This window comes from Cibotium barometz, chromosome 55, assembly GCF_041138505.1.
Source record: "Cibotium barometz isolate CiBa-2024 chromosome 55, ASM4113850v1, whole genome shotgun sequence".
Taxonomy (NCBI): Eukaryota; Viridiplantae; Streptophyta; class Polypodiopsida; order Cyatheales; family Cibotiaceae; genus Cibotium; species Cibotium barometz.
In genome coordinates, this window is record NC_141100.1 from 36,791,139 (window position 1) to 36,799,824 (window position 8,686).

Consider the following 8,686-nt stretch of genomic DNA (forward strand, 5'->3'; position numbering starts at 1 on the left):
CACACATCATCTTGATAGTGAATAATTTTTGTTCATTTTAATATAGTCTCATTATTGGGATGATTAGTAAGACTCATGAGTCATATGAGGATGGACAAGAAGTTTGAACCACATGTTGGCACATTAAAGGAAACTCAATTCTTTTTGTATCTCATATTCAAGTTCGTAAAGAAGTAGCTACCACAATTGGTGGATGGGACTAAAGAGATGAATGGATATGAGATCCAACCACTTGGAAATCTTTCAAGAAGAAATTTGCAAGGTTTGAAATTTATATCTTGGTTGTAGAATAACTTTTCTAAAACCTTCTCATTCCAATGGGCCCTTTACATTATAAGATCCTATTAGTCTATATTCATGAAAATTTAGGTGGTTGTTTGGTTGAGGAATCAGGTGGGTAAATTGATCCATTTAGCCATATATCAATATGCTTTCTCTCTAATTTCCAGGCCTATTGCATTACATAAGGGTTGACCTTAGAAACCTTTGTTCTCTTATAGAGAGGAGCATACTCATCATCCAGGTCCACATTTACAAATCACTTCTTAGAATTGTTTCGGATGTTTTACAAACCATAAAAAAATACTAAAATTATAATTAACTCCTTTCTTTGCAAAATTATAAGTGTAGTAAAACATTATCATTAATTTTGGAAACTTGCATTTCAAATAACATAAAATTAATACCCTCTAAACATATCCATTTCTCCATTAAGAACTATTGCAACACTTCTTGATGAAACAACACTTCCTGGTAGTAGAGGAATTAGGTATAGAAAATTAATGAAGGCAAATACGACTGTTTGGTTCCACTTGATGGCACCAAAAAATCAAATCTCTCTTCATTGAACATTCTCCATGTATATGTGAAGAAAGAGGAGATCCAGGTGAAAGCTTAGAGGCTTGCTTGAGAGATGCAGGTGAAAGCTGAGAGGCTTGATTGAGAGATTGAAGATTTGAATGGAGGGAATTCAAATGGAGACTGGGCTAGAAGAGGAAAGGCTACATTTATGATGAACATCTATCTCTTTCTCTCTCGCATTGTTTGAGGTACATATGATTCAATTCAAAAGTTTAATCAAAATACTAATAAGGCAATGTTTTACTTCATTAATGTTTCCACTCAAGCCATTAATTAATTAATCAAAAATTTTTCACTCACTGCCCGTTATTGAATGCTGGAAAACTTGCCCAATAACAACTACCATAACTTCATGAAAATGCACTAGAATAGAACTTAAGAATGTTTATATGCATTGGAAAAAAACTTGCCCAATAACAACTACCATAACTTCATGAAAATGCACTAGAATAGAACTTAAGAATGTTTATATGCATTGGAAAAAAACTTTTTTAAAATACTAAGTTTGCTTCAAGATAAATTTGAGTTTTTTTTTAATGCCACTTTTTCGAATCGACATCTTTGAATTCCATGTTGTACTTGAAGTTACATAGTTACTTATGTTAGAAGTATTCTCGTACTTGTTTTCTTACTTATAGAGTACTAGATTTTCACATTTATGATTTTTTACTCACAGTGGTGGTTGATGTTACGTAGAATTTAAGCACATTAGAATAAAATAGGCATTGAATCTATTTAGAAAATATGAAAAAAGGTGAATCTATATTCTAAAAGAAGAGAGAGAAACCCAATATAATAATATTATTTTTGCACTTTTCCTAGATTCCAAGAAGAGACAGAAAGCCCTGAAGGGCCCATTTTGAGCCAGAATTTCCCTTAATGTTATGTATTGTACATCTCACATCATTTTCATATCTCATCACAATTATTAGAATATTTAGCAGGGCTTTCAATATTTGGCTATAATGCATGCTTTATATGTGGGCCTAGATTAGATGCTTTATATGTGGGCCTAGATTAGAGGCCCAGTACTCTTGACATCTTTGAGGAAGGTTATCTACGAGGGGCACAAAATGTATCTCCCCAAAAATGTATCTCCCCAAAAAGGTCATCTACGAGGGGCACAAAATGTATCTCCCCAAAAACCATGAGTTTTGATTTTTAGGGAGGCCCTCGTGTGCTAAAGCCAAGTTATTGGGAGGAGGGCATGGGAAGTTGATCCAAGTTGTTCAAGCAGCTATCCATCTTTCATCTACTCCCATGTTGGAGTGATCTTCTAGTCAATCATCTTCTTGACCCTATGCACATATTCAAGAACATACCCGATATGCTTTGGAAAACCATCACAGGTGCTAGATAGAGCAAGGCACAAAGGGATAGTCTACAAGAGGTGGATCGCATGCAGCAGTTATGGGCATGGAGAAGACCTAATGGGAAGGTGATTATCCCTAAAGTGTGTTGGGTCTTGACCAAAGAAGACCATCAATGTGTAAAGAATTGAATCAGTGAGTTTTGTACTCCCACTGGTTACATGTATTACTTGAAGGGAGAATTCACAAAGGATGAAAAGCTTAGTGGCTTGAAGTCTCATGACGGTGGCACAAAATCTTATAGTTTGTGTTGCTAATAGTCATTAAGGATTGCCTCACTGAGGACATAAGAGCGACAATATACAAGATTGGTGTAGTGGTACGGTGGATATTAAAGAAGGAGATTAGAAGAAATACATTAGAAGTAGCTCATCTAAACTCCATTGAAATAGTTACAATGGTAGATAAATTGTTTCCAATAAGTTTTTTGACCATTCAATTGCACCTACTAGTTCATGTGGTTGACGAGGTTTCTATAGCAGGGGTTGTCCATAGACAATGGATATTTTTCCTCGAGAGGTTTATGAAGACACTCAAAGGTTTTTTTTGTCAACAAAGAGCTCGCCCTCAGGGCAGTATAGCAATGGGATGGCTTGTTTAAGAATCTCTTGTGTACATAATATAATTTCTTAGTATGTTAGACCTAGTTATGCCATGATTGTGGACACAAGAAGAGGATAATCAACTCATTGGGGAAGAGCCTCAAGGACAAGGCCTTCAGAGAACAATAGATAGTGGCATTGTGAGAGTAGATTAACAAACTTTGCATTCTAAATTCACGTGCTATGGAGAAATTGATTGAGAGGTATAACCTAGCAAAGAGCAAAAGACACTAAGATCATTTGAATTTTAGAAAGAGTCAAACAACTCAAGCATCGCCATACCCAGATTCGCTTGCTCAACTTCAAGAATTTCCTTCTAGTAGATGGCTTCAGCAAACCATACAATAAGCAAAACACAGTGGCGAGGTTATAAGCAACGAGGAGGAGGAGCTTACATATGGTTGTGATTACCATGTACTAAGTGAGTTTTTATATATACACAAGAAGCTGTAAGACATAGACTTGTATAAGTTTTCACTTTTCATACAATTTCATGATCTTATTTAGCTTGTATATTGCAAATTAAGAAGGATCAAATGAAGGTATAGTAATTGAACAACTAGAACTTGAACCACAAGCAAACACAATGGCTAATTCGGAATTTGGAGGAGAAATAGAATCTAACAACTTTTAACGCAACCACCTCCAATGCCAGAAATAGAAGAGGATGATATGGATGAACTACCTTCTACTCCTGCGAGCGACAAACAAGGTTCCACCCATTGACGAACATGCTGATGGGAGAGGTCTTTCTAGAAATAGATGTATTTGGAACCATGGATCTAGCTAAGGATGAGAGAGCCGATGATGAGCTATAACATCTTATTTCTTTTTAATTTAACAAGCAATATATGTTTTTGTCATAGTTTTCTTGTTTGGGACCATTAATGTAAGCTTTGGCAGACACTTGTCATAATTTCTTATAAATATTGTTACATATATCCTTGTATTTGGGATCATTAGTGTAAGCTTTGGTAGACAAATATTGTCATATTAATTTCTCATAAATATTGTTATGTATATTTATTATTTTTTGAAAAGTAACTAAAAACTAGGTTGATATAAGGACCATGAGAACTAAAAACACTTGAACCTTTTTTCAAAAATCACACTAAATAAAAAAACAAAAAAAAAGTTTTTGACGCTTGTATGAACAGTATACTAGACATACATTTCAATGTTCAATTCAAATTTTAATGATGATTTCGATGTTTATTTCAATGACGCAAGTAGATCTTGTAGTAGTGTAGTGGTGAAATGACACGAGAATCCCATCCCTTATCGACAAGGATCATCAGCGCCTTGTTATATCATTCATAGTAAGTAATTTACAATGTTCTCTATACTTTTCCTTCTCTTGACATTATCTTGCTTATGCATGTCATTTATTTACTTATGTATCATTCTACAACTTTTCTCTTCCTATAATGTTGTTCTTGTTTTTGAATAGTTTTATAATTTGTTATTGATTTCAACCTTTACATAGTCACACTAATTTTGATTGAGATAATGTTAGTCCCCTGATGTGTTCGAAAGTGTCATGGTTATCCTTATTAAAACCTCCACCTTCTTTCATTATTATGATGGAGAAACATGCCATTAAAAGCATACATGTTTGAAGGACATTGGTTTTAGGTCTAACCATGCTTCCAACCTAATTTTGGAGTCTCTTTCAAATAATTTTTATCCTCGTACTTGATGCTCGACTATGCTCAATCCTTGAACAAACCAAACTGACACACAAATCACCAACAAATCAGACCAAATGCCTTTTACAGTCTATCACTACTTAGCATCATGTAGTGAAAGACCCTAAAGGATTTAAAAATGAAAGATAAAATCAAAGGAGAAAATTGGTGCTTCCCCAAAAATGGCACCAAAGATGTAGCTAAGCTATATATATATATATATATATATATATATATATATATATATATGTTGGAGACTTATCAATAAGCCAACCTTGATGGTTCCACTCTCTATTGATAAGAGTACTCTCATTGTATCTCTCTCAACAATGTGCCACCTTGGATCACAACTCCATTGTCTAAAGGGTATTATGGTTAAAGTAGCAAAAATAAGTGTGATGTTTAGTTCAAAGGCCATCACCACGAAATGTTATGGCATACAAGAAGAGATGAGATTAGAGAGTGTCATAGATGCCCAATGTAAACTTTTAATGACATACAATGAAAGGAAGAGAGGATGGAAATCGACATGCTTTAAATAATGCCTCCCCAACATCCTTGCTATGCCCATGCTTCCACACAAGCTAGTGTATAGTGCCAAAGCAAAAGAAAACCTAGAACTCCATTGTATCAATGTTTCATGTTGTATATTATGCAAAAAGAAGCCTTATATATAGGAGCTTTTTTTATTGAGATTTAATTCTATTCGAGCCACCTCTCAGGTTAATGTAATATAGAGTTGAAGTAATACACTGTGCACTTAGTGCAAGAACAACTTAGAGGCTCATTACAAAATAGTGCTATCTATTACAAAATAGCATGGTTGTTTAAACCAGTGTGGTTAACATACTCTACTAGTGGTCATTTTAACTAATGTGGGCAAGCAACATTGCATCCACATTTCACTAATTCTTCTTCCCGATTAATCCTTCTAGATGGATAGGGGTGGTCATCTTGACCACCCTAAAAAAGTTGAGTTGCACATGAGAGTTGATGTTGAAGAGAAACTCGGAGAGTCTCTTGCTCAAAAGCAGGCACCCATCCCACATACACACTCACAAGAGCCCTCCGTGACCATCATGGCCACCATTCGCAAGAGAGTGCATCTCTGCCATACAATCAGGAGGCATTGATTTGAGGGAATCTATATGAGATGATGCCACCTAAGCCTTAGGAACGCATTCCAAGAAAATGATGATGTGTAACTGCATGAAAAGCCAAATTGTCAATGTCGTTGTTTCTCCCTACTAGCGATCCATCTTCCCTAGGAAAGGCCAACCGATGGCCTTTCTTAGCCATCATGGGGGCCACCGGGAAAAGAGATAGTGGCAGGGAGAAACAACGACATTGACAATTTGGCTTTTCATGCAGCTACACATCATCATTTTCTTAGAATGCATTCCTAAGGCTTAGGTGGCCATGACAGCTAAGAAAGGCCATCGGTTGGCCTTTCCCAAGGAAGATGGATCGCTAGCTAATGCTGGCTCTGCGTCTTCTTGCTGAAAGCCTCTTCCGTTTAGGAACAGCTTTCTAATATCTTTGGAATTCACAAGTATCGGATTTCAAACATCTAAGGTCATGATCTAGCCACGTGGGGGAAAGAGAGAGAGGTATTAAGGTTGGTAGAATGCAACAGGAGGGCATATATGACCAACGGTGGGACTTGAACTTGGTGGAAAGAGAGAGCAAAGAACATGCACGAAAAAAAATATATATTCTTTTATTTTTCGTGATTAAATGTTTGCAAATCGGAATAGTTGCAGAAAAGTTCATGATCGTGATGATTTAGTGCTGTTTCACGTTCGTTGACTGGTCCATTAAAAAAATGGTAATCATTGGTTTAGATCTAGGCACCCCATTCTTTTTAAGTAGCGAGGAGTTGTGCATCTAATTAGAGAGCTTTTTGATTGCATCTTTCGATTGCGAACTGATAATTAAGTGATAATCGTCGCCACTTTCTGTTAAATGGCTCGTGGTTTGGTATTGCTGCTGCTACTAGTGTTTGGCGCGATTTTCTTCTTCCATGCTGCGCAGGCGAGGATGCTTCTCTCAGGTATGTGATTATAAATTTAATCACTTTGCTGATTATGTTGTTAATTTCTTCGGTAAGGTGGCGAAGCAGGCAAGCACTCATTGTGTAGGACATGGTTAATCATGTAAAAATTTCCAAGTAATCGTGCCTTAATCTCACTTCTTATTGATGGATAGCCATGGATGGCCCAAGCGAGTATGCTTCTCATGGGTCATTTGGCGTAGATCCTAAACGTCGCCCAAATTTTGTTCTATATGGGGTATGCCTCTAAACTCACCATTAATGTGGTTTGATTATCATTATATCGTTAGCAACTCTAACGGACAGATCAATATCTAAGGATTAGGTTTCTTAATGGTTTCAATTGTGTGGTTTAATTACAGGCCGGGGCAGCAATGTTGAATGAGAGGAAGCTGACTGACGATTACAGCTCCTCGGCCAATACCCCTAAATTATCAAAGGATGCATAGACAATACATCATTATTAAAGCTTGCAATATTTTCATTTGAAAGGGATACCATTCACTAAGGCCATGATAAGGTTAAAGCTTGCAATATTGCCATTTGAAGGGGATACCATTCACTAAGGCCATGATAAGGTGGCTTCCTTGCATGCATTTTTCTAAATAATATGGAATCCCAAGTGTTATAAGTAAGAAACGACTCTCCATAAGAGTGCAATCCCTCATTTTTTCTGTTTTATTTCTAATAGTAGGGACTCTAATCAACAATAAGAGTTCATCAAACTTTTATCTCATTTTGCATTCTCTCATTGTGTTGTCTTGAAGGATGGATGAAAAGTAGTAACAAAGGAATATAATACTATCTTGGTCAATGGAGGATAAAGGATATTTGCTTTGTATAAGTTTGCACCCTCACATTGCAAATGTTGTCTTGAGGGAGGGATGAAAAGTAATAACAAGGTAATCTCGTAGTATCATGGTCAATGGAAAGAAAGATGGGTTGGCAAACAAGCTAAGGTACCCCCAATTTACTAATGGGAGGTTTTTGTGACAAGAAATGGGGCTTCCTAGACTTGGAGAGACTTGAGAGTTAGAGTGAGAAATATGTGCATTCGACATATAAAGGGTTTTAATTTTTATGTAAAATGTAAATACATATAAGGGGATTTTCAATTCAAAAAGTGAAAAATCCGTACATAAGGGTACTTAGATGATCTTAAAATTTAGGGAAGGGGTGTATCTAGATTATTAGTGACCTCCTTGGGTTCTTAGACAAACCTTTGTTGTGAAAGGCTCACACACTTCTAGACAAGCCCAAGCAACCAAGTGGGAGCTTGTGAAGGATTGGTGAGACCTCGGCATGGGCAAGTTAGTAATAAGGCAAACGAGGCCATATAAGATTCTAGAGATCCATCAGGTTGTGGCTAGAAGGATTTTGTAGACAAGAAAATGGGTTCGATTGCTTCTTGTGGGTGCATGGGGGGTTGGGTTCCATTGAGATATCATGAGTTGGTGAATTGGATTGACGTAGACAAAGGCTGGTGGTGGGCGCACAAATCTACTATTTAGGAAAAGAAATTTATAATATTTTGCTTGCTGATCCATGTTTGCTCTCCATGCTGCTACTAGAAGGGCTACTGGTGGAAGCTTGTCAAGTGTGGGTGGAGTTTTCTAACCTTCCACAGTGGCTCTAGGCAGCAATGGAGGATTTGGCTTTTGCCTAGGTAGTTGGGATGGCCTCTGTTCACGCCTTCGAATTATTCTTTTCATGAGAGGGGGTTGAAAAAGGCCTGTATTACTAGAATACAAACCCCAAATTGTTTGAGGTTAACCTTGGCAATATGAGAGTGTTGTAGTCACTTATCTTTTGGATATTTTGGGGGTGCATGCTTTTAGGTGTGGGAGATTTGGTCACTTTGTTCGGAATCGTCTAATATGTAAGGGTGAATGGCTTAAAAGAATGTATGGGTGAAGGACTTAAAAGAATGGGATGATAGGATTCAGCATCCAAAAGTGGGTTGGGCAAATAGGGCCTATAGAGAGAGAGGGAGAGAGAGAGAGAGAGAGAGAGAGAGAGAGAGAGAGAGAGAGGAGGCCCAAAATGGTATGGGCTTGGGTAAATATTCCACTTTGAAGGAGGAGATAAGGGGGCTGAGGTCTCTTCTAAGGC

The 8,686-nt window shown here is 37.0% G+C and overlaps 1 long non-coding RNA gene across 1 annotated transcript; it reads left to right on the plus strand.

The window, feature by feature from the left end:
- The first annotated feature begins 6,407 nt into the window (after window positions 1–6,407).
- Window positions 6,408–7,213, plus strand: LOC147607700 (uncharacterized). Its single transcript, XR_015264755.1, has 3 exons — window positions 6,408–6,574; window positions 6,730–6,812; window positions 6,937–7,213. It is a non-coding gene; the product is annotated as an uncharacterized LOC147607700 (long non-coding RNA).
- Window positions 7,214–8,686: the final 1,473 nt, after the last annotated feature.